At 39.3% G+C, this 21,459-nt stretch overlaps 1 long non-coding RNA gene across 1 annotated transcript; it reads right to left on the minus strand.

Annotated features, from left to right (window-relative positions):
• Positions 1-1,629: 1,629 nt before the first annotated feature.
• Positions 1,630-4,461, minus strand: LOC119732675. Its single transcript, XR_005271581.1, has 3 exons — positions 3,219-4,461; positions 2,317-2,504; positions 1,630-2,162 (listed from the first exon to the last, which is right to left on the minus strand). It is a non-coding gene; the product is annotated as an uncharacterized LOC119732675 (long non-coding RNA).
• Positions 4,462-21,459: the final 16,998 nt, after the last annotated feature.

Below are 21,459 nucleotides of genomic sequence, written 5' to 3' on the forward strand. Positions count from 1 at the left end.
CACTTTTACAAAGATGTCCTACTGCTGCTTATATAGAGCACATTCTGAGGTCTCGAATCTCTAGTTCTCTTTGTGTCTCTTTGTTTCGCTGTCCTTTTAAAGCAACATTTCTGTTTAAAGAGGTAGTTTGGGCAGTCTCACCGACCTTGCTATAACGAGAGTCAACTGTACAAAACTAAATTGAACTTTAAACTTAAATGGAAGTTGAAAGAAGAAAACTGAACCAACACAGTATCAAAATAGAATGACACATGGAACAACCTAACGATCAAACTCGAAAAAACAATTGAATATAAATCAAGAAATTGTTTTCCTTCTTAAATTAACATTAAACAAGTCAGGTGTGTTTACAAACACAAATGCCTCACAACCGTGACTGTTTCCATGACATAACACCACTCTAACATCAACTTACATGTACCTTGGTCAAATGGAACGTTCATTGACATTATTAGTGTCTTCTGTAGGTTTTATATGAATTAATCCCTAATCCCTATGATCTCAGAATAAATACAAGATTTCTATTGTTTTAGCCACTGTGACCTTGACCCTTGACCTTTCGACCCCCAATGCGATAGGCATCTTAGGATTGCCAAGGACAATCCACAAACCAAATTTGAAATTCATATGTAAAGTATTTCTCAAGTTATCACGCTGACAAAATTTCTTTTGTTTTTGCCACTGTGACCTTGACCCTTGACCTTTTGGCCCCAAATTCAAAAGGCTTCTTAGGATTGCCAAGGACAATATACAAACCAAATTTGAAGTTCATATGTAAAGTATTTCTCAAGTTATCGCGCTGACAAAATTTCTTTTGTTTTAGTCACTGTGACCTTGACCCTTGACCTTTTGGCCCCAAATGCAAAAGGCTTCTTAGAATTGCCAAGGACAATCCACAAACCAAATTTGAAGTTCATATGTAAAGTATTTCTCAAGTTATCGCGCTGACAAAATTTCTATTGTTTCAGCCACTATGACCTTGACCCTTGACCTTTTGGCCCCAAATGCAAAAGGCTTCTTAGAATTGCCAAGGACAATCCACAAACCAAATTTGAAGTTCATATGTAAAGTATTTCTCAAGTTATCGCGCTGACAAAATTTCTATTGTTTCAGCCACTGTGACCTTGACCCTTGACCTTTCGGCCCCAAATGCAAAAGGCTTCTTAGGATTACCAAGGACAATCCACAAACCAAATTTGAAGTTCATATGTAAAGTATTTCTCGAGTTATCGCGCTGGCAAGATTTGTCCGGACACACACACCCACACCCAGACCTGTTTCACATACCTAGTGTGGACTTTCCTTTCTTTTCGTGTAGTTAAGGAACACCAGTGGAAAAACTCATTTTTCTCAAACTGTGAAAACTCTTACAACCCAATTTTTTTTCAATGATTCCCTTTAGTGTTTCTCTTCATTCTGCTACAAATAAACCTAACCCAAAAATGCCTCTAAACCTGTTTTCCAGAAATGGGGAAACACTGTGTGGACGTGGGCAAGTCCACACTTCGTCGCTGCTACCTACATTATGTGGACGTCTTTTGTTCGGAAGTCCACACTGCGTATGTAAGACAAGCACACACCGACCCACACACACACACACACACCCACCCACCCACCCACCCACCCACGGAAGGACAAGGCGGAAACAGTATGCCCCTTCGGCTTCGCCGCGGGGCATAAAAACAAGAACAGTCAATGTCTTCCAATAACAAACCATGATAACCCTTTGTTTAAACACAAAATACGTAAAGGAAGAGAACATGGAACCACTAATGCAAAAATGTTGGTAAAAAAGGATGCAATAAAAAAAAATGAAAACGGGCACTACTATCAAAATTTTGACCACTTTGTGATGATTCAGCAGTTGTTTCACCGATTGTAATCTTCATGAGCCCATCTTCTTGACGTGGTGCTAACCAATGAAGAACTAAACCAAAGGCTTCCTTTGCCTTCCTTCTATAATAATGGATGGTGCTATCAGATGCTTATTCTAATGACAGATGAAGCTGCCCATCAACAGCAGACATTCCCCCCTGAGTAAGGAAAGTGTTCAGGGATTGCAGCTCCACATTCTTTGGTCAGGGGGTTGGAGCCCAAGAAGAGTCAAGTGCACCTACATCCTGTGTAATATCTCCATCAGTTGATGAGGACTCAGATGTATGCTAGAAATAATCATAAGAAAATAAAAACAGTGAGATGCATGCTACATATAGGGTTGAAATACAAATTGATGTACTCAAAGAAGAGTGCTTACAATTCATCTGTGATAAATGAGATGCAATATGTCAAGGTCCATTCTTAGTTCACTCTCATTACCTCATGAACTGAAGTGCACGCTGTGTCGGTGGGTTGGAGAGATGGTACACCAGCCGGCGATGTGAAATCACTGATTGTACACTGCTGCTCTTCTTGTTCCTTAGAGAGCACATCGCTAGATGGTAATCGTTCCGCTGTCTGGTGCGTAACTGCTTGTTTGTGCTAAGATAGACAACCTCTACAGATACCTGAAAGTCATATGAACAGTGAGAATTAACAAAGTGTTAAGGCCGCAGCAGGCTTAACATTTTTTTAAAGTAAAAGATATAAAGCGGGGCGTATGTAGCCAACAATATTGAGCAATAGATGCCTTGAACAAAACCCATGTCATAAATTCCCCCCCCCAAAAAAAAAATAAATAAATAAAAAATAAGAAATCTTCTTTTATTATTTTATATTGCCTGTATTTAATTGCACTTATTACTTTTTCTTTTTCTGATGTGGCTGGCTCTGGAGGATTTGTATAAAAGGGGAAACAAATCTGAAATTGTTCTTTAAGTTGTAAATGGTCTGATGAGTCACATCTCGTGAATAAAAGTAAAAAAAAAAACAATGTAAGTGCAAAAAAAAAATATATGTTTTATTCCCCAAACTGCGCATGTTCAGTGCAGTTCCAACTTTCTTTATATAAAAAAAAATAAATTCAAAATCCAGCTCCGGCTAAATATCCACCATGTGTGTCCACTGCCGAAAACCATGTGTGTGGTCCAGAGCTGTGACAACCAGTATTAATTTTTCACACAATAATAAATTTCACTGGTCCCAAGTCAACTGCATGATAAGGGATTTAATTGATATAACCTACCCAGGAACAAAGTCAGTTGATCAGAAATGGACCTTGACCATGATTAATTCATTTCAATTTTCAAAAATGTATTTTTGTTTGATTTCTGTCTTCTTACCTGTTCCAACAGTGATCATGGTACCCCATCGATCAAACATCTATGATCTCACGGCTAGTTGCTTTATTCACACCACGGAATGGTTTGCCTTTCCCTTTATGGAGTGGATGACAACATTTCCTTGATGATGTCCAACTCAACCCTACCTTGTATCTATGCGCTGGACGTATTGTCTTATCAGTGTATGCATCGACGTCGAACAAACCACATCGCAGGAGGATCAGTTTCCACTCGACATTCACATCACATGCAGCGACTTTCCACTTCTGCAAATGGCTCCGTATGTCTTTTGTGCATCGATTAAGTTGCACTGTATTTAGTTCGCGCAGATAAGAGGGATTTACACCACATTCGATGGCTTTGCTATACTCAAAATTACTAAAATCACATTGCAGCCGCACAGACGGCATGTCCATGGCTGCCATTTTGACGGTAATGTAATGCGAGGGCGCCCTCTTTCGATACCGCGCGCTAACTGGGTGGGCGGCAACAGGACGTTCCCCTCCTACCGGATCAGTGCGCACCACCAAAGGTAGCCCACTCACCCACCCACCCAATAGGTGAAGTCTGCAAAATGTACATTTTGTTACGCTCTTACAACAATTCCTGCAAAATGTCAATTAAGGGCAACCAATTGCACTCGGAACTGTCTAGGGGGCTATGTAGGTTTGGTCTTGAAAATTAGGAATTTTTCAACTTTGTTGACCGTGAGCAAACAAAAACAAGAAGAGCTGACAGTTTTTTTATTTTTTATTATTGTAGTCTGATATCTGAACTATATTTCCTCCAAGTTTGTTGACTCTCAGCCCTGCATTAATTAAGTTATGGTTTACCGCGTAAAGGACTTCATTTCGTAATAGAGCTGATACGTGTTTTTCTTACGCCTATATCTCCGCAGTAAATGCTTGCATATCAAAGATTTATATTTCATCGTTTAGAGGAGATTAAATCCTCTCTTTTGATATGTAGGTCGACAGTAAACGATTTAGTTTAAGGGTATAAACGAGGCTATAACTTTACACCAGAAACAACACAAATTTACTCCCCGGAAGTCACCCTTTTTGCTCAAAATTGTCGGTGCCCCGTACTCGGCCACCGTGTGATTATTTATCGAGCTACTCCACCGAGTGGTATCGTCTCAGGTGGGGATCAAATGGCCAAGATTTGAACTTAATTCGCTGACCCCCCACCTTGTCGATTTTTCAGGATTTTGCATGGTCTTCTCATAAACGCACACTTAATCACATAACTTAGAAATGTCGACGTGACACAGGGAAATCCTTCTCACTAGTCAGATGCAGACTGCACCCTCCCGATCCCGGCAGCGCGAAAATCACAAAGTGAACTATTTCACTCCGTCAGCTGCATAGTCAAAAGAGGCTAGAGCGTGGTGCGATGATTTGATTTCACAATGTGGGAATTTACCCATCTGGTCCAAAGATCGTATAGCGCTCGGCGCGATGATATGATTTGATTCACAATGTGGGGAATTTACCTCCGACGGGTCCAAAGATCGTAACTTATTTATAGCGATCTGCGCAGTAATTTGAATCAAAGATCCTATTTAAGGGAAGATAGGACAGTCAGCTGCAAAAAAAGTGAAACAGGAAGTACATGCCCAGAGCGTACACATAAAGGCCTTTCTAGTGTTTGTAAACATTGGCGCCATTTTGTATGGGGTGCCGTAAGAGTATAAACTGAAGCTGTGGTTGGCCAAATTTTTTTTCTCCAAAAAAGTCCTCATAACGCCATCAACACATCGTAAAAAGGCATGTGTAGGAATTATTTTGTAGCTTTGTTGAAAACGTTGTATTTTCAAGTATCAAATAATATATCGGTGATCTGTAATAACGCTTCTTCATTTTTGCAGTGTTCGACCTTCCATAGTTTTGCAGGCCGTGGTCGGCAAAAATGCAGTTTGCCAACCAAGCGCAGAAAGGTCTATTATATGTCTATGGCCCAGAGGTCACGATGGGGAAGGGCGCCTCCCACGGTAGATAGGTAAAAATTTTCTCCATGCACTCAACGTGATAACTTAGTTGTGCAAAGCAGCTAAATAATCATTTTCTTTGGTAAAATCATGCAATCATGCAGATATGTAGCATTTTAAAGCAGTTTATTATCTGATTAATAGCACCACCCATGTACTTTATAGGGACATGCCTAAAAGTGCATAAAAACCCTTTTTTGACGGTTTACAGTATTATGCTAATAACTGTATTGCACAGGAACATGGATTTAGAGATAGGGGTAGGAAAAAAATCCCCAAATTCTTTCCACTTTGTATCATGTGGTGTATTATTATTTATATGGCTTATTCTGAACAGGATCTTTTTAAAAGTAAACAATTTTTTTTTTAAAATTAATTGTAAAACTTATTAAATAAATTAGTTTTGACTTTATTATTTTTTTTCAGAAATATGTATTTTTCAAAAGTGTACAGCGCTTTTAATGGAACGTAAAGCGTTTTAAAAATAATATGATTATTGTATCATCATAAAATGGAAGGGATCATATAAGCATTGTTTTAATGTTATGATCAATTGGTAATACTTAGAAAATTATTTATTCATAATAAATAATACAAATAAAATGCGGAATTTTTTTTCAAGGCAAAAACCTGAAGCTGGTTTCCATATTTGAACAACTTCGGGAAAGTAATAGACTTCTGAGCAATCGCTGCTAACTCACATTTTTATGTATTCTCTAATAATAATATACAAGCATTCGTTACTATTTTGCACTGACATGGAGCGGCGTAGCCAGGGTTCTCTTCCTAGGGGTCGATTCGGAGGAGGCTGAATGTTAGAAGTGGAGGGTAGCCAAATTTTATCCGTGCTCAGAAGTAGACAGAGTTTTTTTCCACCGGACACCCGGCCTCTGTAAAATCTAACAGTGGGGGTAGGGGTTGGGGAGGCAACACCATCTTTCAATGGGGCGCAAGGGCGGATCCAGAACAAATTTTTTGGGGGCCCCCAAAAAATAGTGGGTCAAAATTTTTTTTGGATTCTAGATGCTCTGTGGTGCGATGTGAGGCAATTTCTGACCACTTTAACCATTTTTTTTGAGGAAAAGATGGTGGTGTACTCATTGCCTGCCTTTATTGCGACGTCACATACAAAACAAACAAAATTGGTTTCGTTTTTTTTTTAAGGGGGGGGGGGGGCATGGCCCCCTTTGCCCCCCCCCCTGGATCCGCCCTTGATGGGGCGCTGTTAAAAACCGAATTCATGGTCATTGACAGACAAGGTATCGCTATACGCGTTTCATCAACAGGATTGTCGCCCAAAATGAATTAAAACTGGAAAAGAAAAAAAGTTTCAATGTCAAACCCGCTATTCATGGTTTTGTTCTTTTCTCCGTTGCTACGCCATTGCTGACAGGTCTACTTTTATCCCTCTTTTATTGATTTATTCATTCATTCATTTATTTCTTTAGTCTATAATTCATTTCTTGGTGCATTCGTCTTTTTTTTTTTTTTTGGTAATCAATGAAAATCCCGCTTGCATTTTACACCCATGTTTCATATTACTGAACAGTGATTTCTCTCCCCTTATTTATATTTGCCAGAGACACCATTTTTTTTGTTTTTTCAGAGTCACGTACCTAATACCACATAATACTACATGTGTTGTCCACACTTGTGTGGAAAGAAATGTGTAATACAGGTTTATAGTCAGGTGGCTTATACCCAATATTTGACAAGATCGTGACCAACTGGTCCAAAGCACCAAACTTAGCAAATATGTTGTTATAGCCTTAGAGAAGATATTTTGAAGGGGTGACACCTGAAATTCTTTTGGGAAGGGTGCCTAATATGCATAAATCGTTAATCCATAATGTGTAATACGCCAGGAATTTTTCATGGGCGGGGGGCCTGGGGGGAGGCTGGAACATATCATGGGGAGCGTCATGTAGATCAATGATTTTTTTTTAGAAACTCAAAATCTCAGTGGGGGGAGGGCGACTGGGGGCGACAAGGTTTCAGGGGGGGGGGGGGGGCTGTCGCCCCCACGTCTCCCCGTCTACGCCACTGTACATAATGAAGTTGGTCCACCCTCATCTGTGCAAGTTGGCACATACAGATATTTTGTTTTCACTTGGTTTCCTCGTATGTGTTGACATAATTCAATGGTGATGATTCCACTTCAAGGTTGAGGGGAGGCATGTGACATGTATCGATAATACTTTTTTTTTTAAAGCAGCAAAGATGGGAGTTACATGACATACGGAATTAGTCACATGACAGGAACGGAATTTGAGAGGAAACATCAAACACATCCAAATTTATTTCCGTTTATTTTACCCATGCACTTGGCCCTTTCTACAGTTTTGTTTTCTCATACAAAGCCAGCCACAAAGAGGTCAGTAATGACACAAACAGAATTTAAGGGGAAACATCGAACACATCAAAACTTATTTCCGTTTATTTAACCCACACTTGGTCCTTTCTACAGTTTGTTTTCTCATACAAAACCAGCCGCAAAGAGGTAAGTAATGACACAAACAGAATTTAAGGGGAAACATCAAACACATCAAAACTTATTTCCGTTTATTTTACCCACACTTGGTCCTCTCCAAATGTTTTTTTTCCCCTCATAATTATCCGTGAAAAAGAACCGTATATCGAAATGTCTCGTATTTTACTAATATCGTTTGTTAAAGGCATATACCATTCGCATTTATCCGAAAAGTAAATACCGACTAACTATCGACAAGTTTACTAAGCCTTGGACCATAGACTAGCACCGTACACCCCGTGAAATTTATTGAAGGTGAATCCCAACGATCAATTAATATTAACTGACTTTTGAAAAAAGAGTGCTATTGACGAAATCGTGTGTCGCGATCATGTTTATTGTTTTTGTTTTCTCGAAAAGTGTACTATACACTGAGCTGAAACTTCAACAGAATTTGAGTGGTGTTACCCGTTTTATTATTGGAAACAACCAATATGCATGAAAAGCAAATGACCCTATAGGCTTTTTATAAGTCCATGCACACCCTGCCTATGGGGAAGAAAGATTCTAGCGTAGAAACCAGAGTCCGAACAAGCAACCTTGCTGAGGATGGTGGAGGGGGCCAAAAAAAAAAAAAAACAGGCGACCTTTTATGTCCAAACTCGAGAGGATAACTTAAAATCTCCTTTACCTTACCGCTTCTGCTTCACCTCACGGTTCATCCCTGCCACATCCGGTGCAGCATGAATTTAGGTTTTATGAAATACGTACTCATTGGTGATATTGCGCATGTTCATGCATAGATAATTAGGAGGGGGACCGGTCACGTGAGAGGGTTTAACCAATAAAAGGGTAAAAGAGTCCGATTTTAATACGAGTCCGATTTTCATATGACATCGGATTAAACTTCTGATGTATACTCGTCCACCCTCTACGTCGCTAGCGGTGCAAATAGGTTGAACATTTTTCAACCTATTTGCACCGCTAGAAATACCAAAAGCGAGTATGTAGGCCTACATCATCATCTAGCGGTCGCAACCGGGATCTCGTTCACAACGCCTCGCCATAGTTTGCTTTATTTATTCGCATGCATGCAGGAGTCTGCGTGTGCGTTGTTGATTTGATTCTCTCAATACATGCACATGTTTTTGATAAAACCGAAATTCAAGGGAATAACGACCCACACCAGTTGAAACGATATTTGCGCAGTGATCGTGGGGCACAACGTTGTCGGTTTGTGCTGCCGCCGCGGTTTGCGTCGTTAATGAGAAGCGGTAACAATTGCTTAAAATTATGTAACGTTGTAATGGCATTATAGTTGTCTCTAGGCTCGGTACTTCCCTGGCACCGCATTTACATTGCTAGCACATGTACCCAGTTCAAAATAACCTGGGACCATTTTTTGTTATTATAAATTGATAAACAATATCAAAACTTTACAAATTTAGTAAATTATTATTAGCTTTATGCCATTTATGATTAAAACCATTTACGCCCGGTATACTAATACTACGTGAGTATAAACGCAAATATGTTTAACGATTTATGAATGTATGTATTGTAAGTTTACCTCGCTGTCTTCTTAGAGAACCAAGACAATGCTGTCACCAAAGTATGCACAGTTTCTAATAATGTGCGCTTCCATGTACTATTCATCGGGTGATGATTGCCCGATCCGAGGACCGATTTCTCTTCTAAACTTAAAAAATTATATTCAAATATTGGACCGAGAGAGCACATATTATACACCGTCTGGGACTCTCCAAAGCTAAGCATGTGTCAAAGTGTGCGTCTGTATTTTCGACTTTCCTGCCTATTCTTTTCCCCTCCTGATAGTCAGGTGGCTTAGACCCAATTTTTGATAAGATCGTGACCAAATGGTCCAAAGCACCAAACTTGGCCAATATGTTGTCATAGCCTTGGAGAAGATATTTTGAAGGGGTGACCCTGAAATTCTATTGGGAAGAGTGCCTAATTTGCTTAAATCATGAATTCCTACCTTGCAATACATTTATTCCCACATTTGAGTACATTTTTGTGTGTGAAAAGTATATGTTGGGGATTCCACTTACACATCCTTACTTCAATAACATGTTCTAATACACTTAAGACTGACTGGATAATTATGAGGACATAGTAACGATTCGAAATGGCTACTATTATACTCTAAAGTTGCGCGCATTAACCTTGTCCCCAGATATAATCAATTAGTCTTGCCAAATAGTATTGATGAGCTTTAAATTCAACAAGTTGCCTACTGGCACGGTTACTCGATTAAGACTTCATGGAAAATCATGTGGACAACAACATTGTGATATTTAGCCCAGAACACAAAAACGGGGAGCTTGATCAAGTCCTTCACGTCAGGCTTTAGACAATGTTATTTAAGTAAGGATATGCAAGTAAATTCCCAAAATATACTTTTCAAAAATAAAACAATCTACCCAAATATGGGAATAGATATATTACAGGACAGGGATTAACGCTTTATGCAAATTAGGCACTCTTCCCAAAATAATGTTAGGTGTCACCCCTTCTAAATATCTTCACTGGGGCTAAAAGAATCTACCTGCCAAGTTTGGTGCTTTGGACCAGTCGGTCACGATTCCAACCGTATGCAACCTGACTATTACTACTCAGTATAGTATTTTGTAGCTTTAGGTGATGGTAGGGAGGAGGAAGAGTTGATGTATTTTTTTCTTTAAATTGAATTATTATTTTTTCCTATATTGTTGACTTTAACGTATCACTATGTATATAAAACGAACCCCCGTGTTGCGTGTTTTATTACATCAAGCTACGAAGGTCTATCGTAAAGGCTCAAAGGTGAAAACATTCGCATTAGAGATGCAGGGCTAAGAATAGCACTTGTAAACACTTGACATCGCGTTATCTGATAGGGAAAGTCACCCAATCGTGTAGGCCTACTTTTGTCGAATGATGTATATCAATGCTTGATCAACCAGGATTGACAAACAGCTTTTTTGTTCCATATCATGTTATATACTGTGATCATTATAGATATTTTGTAACGACCAGTTGAAAAGAAAATTGAAATGCAATCTGCGTGTGTGGCAGAACGTTAAAATCGCGTTTGAATCTTTAACTCGTAAGGTTGGAGTCGATGCCATATGTCAACATTAATCGAGAGACTAATTTGCATAAAATAGTTCCGTCAAATTGTCATTAGCTCGGACGTGGCAGCTGCAGCGCCATCTTGAATGCCTCTGAATCTCAAAGTCCCTCAGTTTGTTTCTTCAGTGTCTAAGGTTCATGTAGGGATCTACCAGCAATAAGACCATTCAGGCAAATGTGCTTGGAATGCAGTTAGAGAAGCCTGTAAGCTTCTCGTCTGATGAATTTAATCACCACGAACACTCGGTACCTCAATCAACGTGAATCAATTGCGTCTCCTTACAGCAACGTACGCCTTTACGAAGGACGCTACTGAGTCTGAAGATTTGGCAGCATTTTCACTGGTAAGCACTAGAATTATTTGTAATTATCGCAGCAAGATCATACCCATTGAAACGAGGTTGAGTGTCGTATTTTATGGAATCAGCATTTGTATTCCAAACGCGCGCAGATTGTACCAAAATACATGCGTATTCGTTCTTAACAGCCAATCAGTATTGTTTGAGTATTTTTATTTGCATCTCTCAACGTGCAGATGAGCAAATTGAAAAGTTTACAAAAAAATCAATCCATACACAAAACATATGTCAGGACAATAGAAAAATCCAGAGTTGAGCAGCCCAATTCGTCACTGGAAGTCCAGAATGTCGATCGTTTCAACCATGATATAACATTTAAACTCGGAAACAGCACACTGAAGATATCATCACCGATCACGATTGACGAAATTGTTCCATCCAGCTCGATTTTCCGCGAGTCCGATGTTATGAGGCCCTCTATCTTAACTTCTGGCCACTGCCATCCATCAAGATTTGTCTTGGACGTCCCCGCTTCCAGCTGCCCTCTACGGTACGCCCTGGAGGATGATGTTGACCACTGATTCCTTGACTGTGATGATATGACCGAGCCATCTAAGTTTCTCTTCCTTATGATTGTCAGGAGTCCAACTGTCTGACCTGGGCATTGAATGTTTGTGACGTGTAATGGATTCTGAGTAGTATGCTGTAGCGATTCAGCTCAAAAGCATTGATGTCCTTTTCAATGTCAGCGTTCATTGTCCACGATTGTGGTGTATACATACCGATATGACCAACGATCTTAGAAGTTGACAGCTTCAGGATATTTTGTTAGCACCACGGGCGCGAAAGTCACATATCATAAACATGGCCAGATGGGTGTTTCACAAAACATGAAGTAAAATTGATAGACAAGATTTTTTGGACTTGTTTTGACATTATCACCGAAAAGATATTGATCAATATAGAATAAACTAATGTGCTTAGCAGGGATTTGGTTGCGGGTAATGGGGTATCATTGACATCCTTCAGGCAGTGATCTTTGTGTCGAATGCCACTGTAATGGTTGCAGGAAGACTGGACTCATGATGCCGCACTTGAGTTGGATCCACCTCTCCTTGACCATTCCTACCTCTCTTTTGACCTCCTTGTATAGCTCTGTATTCCTCGTTGTCTTGACATTTCTGACGTTATGCGATGTGTTACCCAATTGTTTGCCGAAACACCCCCATTTTTCTTGCAGTTTTTCTTGGACCTTACTGTGAAAATCCTCATAATTATGTTCCATCTCTGTGGCAAATAGCGTTGCACGGTGACAACATATCTCGGCTCGAAATTTATCAAGGATGAATACGTAACTGTCCCTGAGCTTTACAAGGTCATAGCCGACTCCGATATTTCGTTTATTCTCGAGTTTTGAAAGGGGTTTCAGATAGTCAAACCATGTAATTGTGCTTCCTAAAGAAGCCACAGACTCCTGTCGCCCATACCACGCCGGCCAATAAATATGTGTGTGCCTTTACTTTGGTGGCATCGATCTTCGAATTCCAGTCCCCATAAGGAGGTGAATAATCCTATCTTGCTTTTGGATCCCTCACCTGTTTTCACGGCCACTTATGCGCCCTGCTTGAAACAAACAAGTAATCATATGCAGAGGTCATAATGGTGTGATCTCTTGAAAAACAACTTTGCCTATTCGGATACATCAACGACTGTTTTGTTAAATGGAAGTGCGTGCTTTTCACAAAACAGTCATGGATCAAGATAGTGTGCACCGAGGCGGTGAAAACTGGTGGAAAATTTCAATTGCAGCGTAGGCATTACTTAACTGCCTACAGTTCAAGGCAAATAAACTTGCTCTTTAATTCGAAAATTGTGTAATCGTGTTATGGTAATTAGCTGGGTTCAAAGGTTATCCTGTTCTGATTCATAAAGATGCATCCGATATTATTAGCACTTAGACTCATACAAGTTTGAAAATCTTGACACACATCGTGCCTTAATAGGTCGTGATCCTTGGCTACATGGCATGCGTTTCATTGGCTTCTGACTAGCGCCCCTCCAATTGCAGACACACTGACTTAACCCTAACCCCGGGGGGGGGGGAATCCGCCCTCCTCGACTTATTCCGCGATACGTTAGGAAAACACATTTTCCCGCCCGAGCGCAACATTTTTTGGCGCTGTGTGCAGTGATAAGTGAATTTTTAAGTTTTTGATTGGATTGCGGTCATACATGTGGTGTATACTATGGTATCGTACTGAAATATTTCGAGTTGTAGTGTTTTACCTTGCCAATTTATCAGTTAATTAACATAAGTCTATTCATATTTCGTATTTTATTATTAATAGGTATTTTGAGCAATCAAGAGTTTGAAAATTGAAAATGTAACTATAAATGTGTTTGTGGACAAACACCAGCTGTTTCGGATGTTTGAAATGACTCTGTGACGTGAAGAACATATGATGATGTCATTTCAAATTTCATCTATAACACATCACAGTATACGTACATATCAACTTACAACCACATCGAACATACTGTTCTGTAGATATTTGCCTTAAATAGAAAATGCCCCTTCAATGTGATGTCAAATGAATGTGATAACATCATTTTGAGGTCACTTGAATTTTTATCTATAACACATCCAGCTATGTCTACACACAAACTTTTAACCAAATCGGCCAAGTTGTAGTTCACAACATATAGGCTATTGGAATATTTGCACATTGAAGATGACGTCACATTACACTTGATGACGTCGTCATGACTCATGATTCGGCATGCATTTTGAGATGACGGCCTAGGTGTGTGCTTAGTTTGCAGTCAATCTAATTGCATTTTATGTCAATTTTTGCAATTAGAATAACTAATAAAATTCTAAAAATTAATTTGAAAAAATCAGTTGATTGATGACGTCATTGTGATGTCACTTCAGATTCTGAATACTTTCATCAATACTTTCCCACCCACCAAGTTTCATAACGATGGGGCATTCCCTTATATGTGTAAAAAAAAAAAAAAAAAAAAACACATTTACAAGACCTCATGATGACGTCACAAAGTTTACGAAATTTTGTGTACATATATGTGACCTACCAAACCTAATACAAGAAGAATTTTGAATGCATCATGTTTTTGTGAATAAAAAAAAACACACCAACACCTGGGTTTGAGTCACTCCAAAGATTTTAATTCTGTTAAAATCGAGTGGTGAGCAGGCCAGCGGCAAGGGAGACAGCACGTTGAGGAATTCAATTAAACAATTACAAACAATGACAGAAAAGGGATACAAATTAAAGAAATTCAATAAGTAAAACGTAACATAAATCCTGAGGGAGACCCTACTGTACATACAATGTAAATTTTAAATATCTAAGATAGCATTTCATTCATGAGAAAGGGTTGTCGAGGTGTGAGACCACAATACCCAACTTAACTGTAAATGTCTTCCAAAAACACATAATTTTTATGTAAAACTCCAGAATTTCTAAATTGACAGTGATGACGGGGAATTAATTCATTCTGCCATTAAACAGTAATAAATTAAGCTATACAGCAGGTAAAGACTGTGAATCAAGTACCTACTAGCAAGGGATTTCTCTCTTAAGACAACGCGCTCATTGAATTTTCTGGGTATAATTTACCTGCACAACCTAAAACACTAGTCACACTAGAGGCGGAATGAGCCGGAATGCCGTCGGAATGAAAATTCTTTGTATATTCCTGGATGTTCGAAGTGCATTCTAAAACTTCTGACTGCATTCTGAGTGCATTTCAAATATTCGGGCCCATTCTTGTGGCCGGCCCAAATGTTTTGCTTATGCTCAAAACTTTCGAGGTGCATTCGAAGTGGAGAAATATCGAACGGCATTCGAAGTGTATTCTAACTGCACTCTGACTGCATTCTACATATTCTCACGGCATTCCAACAGCATTCGAAACATTCTGATCGCATTCGAGGGAGAATCGAAAGGCCAAGCCACTTCAAATCCTGCCAGAATGTCCCGAAATAGCCTCGAATGAGCCGGAATGCACCTCGAATGCATCTCGATTGCTGCCGGAATCTATTTCGATAGTAATCTTAAAAGTGTTGGTCACCTATAGTTTGCGTCTTACATTCTTACTTTTCTTTTGCATCATATTTGTAACAATTTGTTCTGGCTGTCTGGCATGCTATCAAATGTTTCCTACTAAAGTAGAATATGAAATGCCTTAATTGAATCGGTCACATTAGTGACAGTTAAAGGTGAAGACCTGTATTTCTTCTTAATTTGCATTGTTATAGTTTCCATATTGCCGAAATATATATCACTATTAAAGCGATTACATTTACCATTGACGAACAGCATATGTTATTAGTCAAGCAGTGTAAGCCTATACATGTACGTCAGTGTAAACTTTAAGATCAAAGGTGAATAAATTTTCATTGAAAAGCCGCAGGGCTAACAAACACACAGTAAACACTTGAAATCGCGTCATTTGATAAGGACTGGTCAGCTTTGTAAACCGATCTTGCATCCCGCCTGGAGGATAAGACCAAACAAAAACTCGTACTTTAGTGTGGACTTTTGAGCATCTTGGAAAAACCCAGATGTATTCGTGCAGGCCTACTTTTTATGTATATCAATGCGCCATTTACCATGAATTAAAACAAAAAGCTTCTTATTTTATATCAAAATATATTATGAATAATTATTCATAGATTTATTGCGACTAGTTGAATAAACGAAATACGAAAATGCATGATTTGTTTCATTTTGTGCAATCTGCTTACATGGCAGAACGTTAAAGTCGCTTGTGAATCAATAACTCGCAAGATGAGAGTCGATGCCATATGTCAACATTAATCGAGAGATTAATTTGCATACAATGAAATTTGATCAAAAGGCAACCTCGTCCCAAGAACTTACACTGTTTTCAACCTCGTTTTTAATAGTAAGGCCTGGGATGGGAAATTGCTTCCTGTAGTCTGATTTGATAGTGCAATTACCAGGTGATGATAAATCAAGTACTTGGTGTTGTTATTACCTACGTGTACGTGTTTTCACGTTCATTTTAATTATTACGACAACACCTTTTCATAAAATGTTCCTTTCCAATTCGCTCATATTAACATGAAATGTGATATTGGCTGGATAATATTGTAACATTTTAACTTTGAAGAGATAATCGTGTTTTCGTAACTCACGCCGCGACGAATTGATACTGTTTTAACCCCAGTCACCACATACAAAACAAACGCTGATGTGAAGCGCAGAAAGGGACCAATTTATTCTCATTTGCAAACGTATCCAAAATGTTGGATATATGCAAATTATCCAATACCAGGAAAAGAGAGCAGATAGTGACGGGAGCGTACTACTTGAAACCCTGGGAACGAGGTTGGTCAAACGGCAGCAGTTCCATCTTGGATGTCTCTGAATCAATCGAAACTTAACTTTAAGGTTTGCTTCTTCCATTGTTAATTTCTTTCTTTTGCGTTTAAGGTTCATGTCGAGATCTTTCTACTAGCAAAAAGACCATATAGGCTCTATCGGTAAATATTCCATGACAAAGGACACTTCATTGTACTGAGTCCGAAGATTTGATATGTTAACGGTAAGCACTATAATTATTTTATAATTTTCCAACATGGCGCAGTAAGATATCATCTCCATTGGAACGAAGTTGAGGGTAGTATATTCCAAACGTGCGGAGATTATTCCGAAACACATGCATATACATTGTTAACACCCAATCAGAGTTGTTTGAGTATTTGCACAGCCAAAAAACAAACACGCAGCCTATGGTGAAGAGAAGCTTAACCTCCGGCACATCTGCATCTTGCACAAGATTTCCGTGCAGATGAACAAATTGAAGAGGTTAAAAACAAAATTCAATCCTCACATAGAAAATATGTCATAATAGGGAAAAAATATCATGAATCAAGCAGTTTACTTCGTCACTGGAAATCCAGAATGTCCAACGTTTCAACCATTAAACCAAATTTGAACTTGGACACAGCACACTCAAGATATCGCCAAGCACGATTGGCGAGTGTGTTCCATTCAGCACGATTTCCTGCAAGCCTTATGAGGCCCTCTCTCTTGCGTCCACTGCCATCCATCCAAATTTGTCTTGGACGTCCCCGCTTCCAGCAGCCCTCTACGGTGCGCCCTGGAGAATGATGTTGACCAGTGATCACTCGACTGTGATGATGTGACCGAGCCATCTAAGTTTCTCTTTATGATTTTCAGGAGTCCAACTATCTGACCTGAGCATTGGATGTCTGTGAAGTGTAATGGATTCCGAGTAGTCAGCTGTAGAAATTCAGTTCAAAAGCAGTCTGATGTCCTTTTCAATCTCAGCGTTCATTGTCCACGATTATGCTGTTTACATACCGAAATGATCAAAGATCTTAGAAGTTGAAAGTTTTAGTCGATACTTTTTTAGCATAACGCGCGCGAAAGGTATCTGGGTTTAGATAGCGTTTGAATGCTTCATCCGTGGCCAACAATCATGATCATCCTCATCATCAATAGATTCAGTTCATAAAATCCGTCGTGGAAGGGTTTCGGAAGAAAACAAACAAGCAGCAAGTACAAATAAAAAAGCAACAGATATACGCACTCGGATGTTTTAATATGAACAATAATGCAAGTAATCGACAAGGTGTACATCAAAATAATAAAAACTGGTTTTTTTTTTAATTTCACGCTTTTATTCAATTATTTTATTGAATATGTGCCGCTAAAGTAGCTCCATAAATGTGGCTCAAAGTGAGATCCACACAGCGGTGAAAGCAACGGGGAGAAAGGTATATTAGCAATGATTACGTTACATGGACCTTCAACACGATTTTCCCCTCATATTTGAGCCACATTTCTAGCTACATGTTAGTAAACCCAGTAACTGCAGGTGCCACAGCTCTTCTTTTTTGATTTTACTTTGGATTGGTCAGCCCCTTCCGATCGTGTGCAATTAGTGATTAATCGTTTGCCACACATCCGTGAAACAACTTCATGGCTACTGGCTTCTCAAGGTGGCAAAGGCGAACTATTGGGGCTTCAATGGTACTCCAGTCATTTGTGTGTGTGTGCCAAATTGATAATTTTTTACCTGTTTCATCGCCTCTATATGAGCCCTAGTTGAAACGAAATGTAATAATTTGCAGAGATCATGATGGTGTGACCTCTTGAAAAACAACTATGCCTATTGGGATACATCAACGACTGTTTTGTTAAATGGAAGTGCGTGATAGCGCCCTTAGCCATAGTCCGTACCTTTACCATTTCACAAAACAGTCATAGGTCCAGATAGTGTGCACTGAGGTGGTGACAACTGGTAGAAAATTTGATTTGCAGTGCACGCAATACTTAACTGCCTACAGTTCAAGGCAAATAAACTTGCACTTTAATTCGAACATTGTGTAATTGTGTTATGGTAATTTGCTAGGTTCAAAATTTATCCTGTTCTGTTTCATAAATAGGTGCATCCAATACTATAATCTCTTTTAGGCACATACAAGTTTGAAAATCTTGACACACATCGAGAGTTGGTAAAGGGCCTGATCCTTGGCTGCATGTCGTTTGTATAACAGACCTTTCTGCTCCTGGTTGGCAAAATGCCTTTTTGCCAACCACGGCCTGCAAAACTATGGAAGGTCCAACACTGCAAAAATGAGGTGAATTATTACAGATCATCAAAATATTCTTTGATACTTGAAAATACAACATTTTCAACAAAGTTACAAAATAATTCCTACACACGCCTTTTTTACTATGCGTTGAGGGCGTTATGAGGACTTTTTTGGAAAAATATCATTGCCAATCACGGCTTCAATTTATGCGCTTACGGCAGCCCATACAAAATGGCGTCAATTTTTACAAACAAAAGTAAGGTCTATTGGCTTCTGACTAGCGGCCCTCGAGCAAAGACACTGACTCAATGGGGAAACGCCAACATAGGGCAGCATTGATAGCTCCGTTGGTGTTTTGCCGGAATTAACCATGATCTAGTGAATTATTTGGTACGACTTTAGTTATTATTATTATTTTTAATTTGAGGATTAACCAGCCAATAACAGTTTCGGTTGTATTATACTTGGCAATCAGAGCCTGGGTGTGTTTGACCAATTACAATGGTGATTATAATGTCCAGCATGCATGCACAAAAGTCCAACATGCGTGCACATGCGTACAATGGCAACAGTTGGAACATGTGGGGCGTATTCGAAACCCCGTTCTTGAGCAATCTCGTCCCCAGGGCTTTTTCTAATTTGATTTTTATTTTCTACCTCGTTTCCAATACTAAGCCAAGGGATAGGAACTTGCTTTCAGTTTATCGTAATGATTACGTCTACAACTTTTTAAAAATAATCTTTTCCCCTCCAAATTCATAGCAATAACATGAAATGAGATATTTTAATATTTAAATAAATGTTTTTAATTAAAAAAAATCGTGTTTTCGTAACTCACTCCGCGACGAATTTATTTTGTTTTTACCCCAGACATCACATACAAAACAAACGCTGATGTAAAGCACAGGCAGGAACCACACTTTTCCTAATTTAGATACACATCAAAACATTTTGGACATGCAAGTGATCCAATACCAGGGTGAGAGAGCAAGTAGTGGTGGGAGCGTATGCTCGACACTGGGAACGAGGTTGGATCTCGACTGATCCGTCAACAGTGTTCTCGGGTTGTCGATTTAAGTGCGTAAGGCGTGCAGCTGGGCGACATTTTCAAGATGACAAGCCGCCGTTTTATACGCTGAAGGAAAAGAATGGAAAACTTATTCATGATCTTATGAAAATAATTTAAATGCCGGAACAGCTATAAAAAATAAGCAAAGATAAGCTCACCATATGATCAAGTACATTTTCATCATGTATAAGTATGTACTGCTGCTGTATTGAATGAGTGCGCTCGATGTTATGCACAAAAATTAACGGAAGTTGCGGTAGGAGCATAAGTCCGCCCTCTTTGTTCTTGACATTCTTCACTTCTTTCTACTTAAGAGGGGAGTGAAAATCGCGTCAGCTTTTCGTCATTCCATACCTCGTTCTCGTTTCAATCAACACGAGAACGGGGTTTCAAATATGGCATTTCTGGGGCTCGTGTTGCCTAAAGTGTAAGTGGTATATTTAGGGTATTTTCGACATCGAACGTGACTTTGCTCATTTTTGACAATTTTGCATTGGATTTTAGGTCGGACTCTCTTGGGTTGGTCTCCTATTGGATTCGATACATAATTCACCACCTAAACCTTGAGTGCTAAGGCAGTGCAGCAAGATGTCAGAACAGGAGGCACCGCCTGATGGACAGGCGGCTGGAGGATCATCGTCCTCCGAGTTAGACGGTAAGTCCACACATTGTCAAATATTACCATGCACTAGTAGTAACAATCTTGGTGTTCGAAGTCCCCCCATTCAATTACCCCTTGATTCATGTAATAACATGCCTAATATCACTTGCACTGCCCAAATTCCTGCTGCTGCCAACCATAATGGGTCTTATGCCAACCGTAGTCGGCCATATTGAATTGAAAGTGAGGTAAAATCTTTATTTTTGGAACTTGCGAAGAGATATGCAAGTAAATTACTAATTAATTCAAGTCTGATTCAATTAATACATTAAAATTCGTAACTAAACATTCCCTGATTTTTTAAGCCAGATTTAAAAAAAAAAAGACAGTAAAATAAGGCTGCATAAATAGTCTTGCGCCATCCCATTCAACGGTTAAATATTTATGAAATTCATTCAGGGAACTCGACAAAAATGGCTAAATGCATAAAAACCATTAACCTTCCTTTCTTACCAGCCGTATTCAGGCCTCAGGGGTATCTAGTCACATGCACTGCCTGTAAAGAGAAACCATGGAATAGAACTTATGTACTTTTGTCAATACTCTGTCAGGAGTCAGCAGCGGCTACTGTTGGCACAGCTGAGAAGAATAAGGAGTTCTCGCTTGTACTAGAGGGCAATCAAACGGCTGCCTGCAAATCCTTAGTCTATGTAATAGACCCTGGCCCTGGCATAGCCGACAATGGTCTATGATACGTAAACAGATTCGGCGATTAATTATGCAACTGGACAGCGTATGACCTCGAGAAACTGACCAACCAGCAGGTGGTTTTCATTTTTGTACAAGTTGTTGCATTACAAAAAACTCGGCATCGAAATTGACGAATCACAATCTTAGTCCTGATTTCGGAAAAAAATGACGTCACGCATGCTTAGATATATTAGGCGTTCGACAGGAGACTGGCTCAGTGGATAATGGGTGATACTCAGACTAGTAAATCCTCTGCTCTGCATGTGCAGTAACAACAATTCCAATGACAAACGTGGGCCTCCGACAAAT

The sequence above is a fragment of the Patiria miniata genome, unplaced genomic scaffold (genome assembly GCF_015706575.1).
Source record: "Patiria miniata isolate m_02_andy unplaced genomic scaffold, ASM1570657v1 HiC_scaffold_24, whole genome shotgun sequence".
Taxonomy (NCBI): Eukaryota; Metazoa; Echinodermata; class Asteroidea; order Valvatida; family Asterinidae; genus Patiria; species Patiria miniata.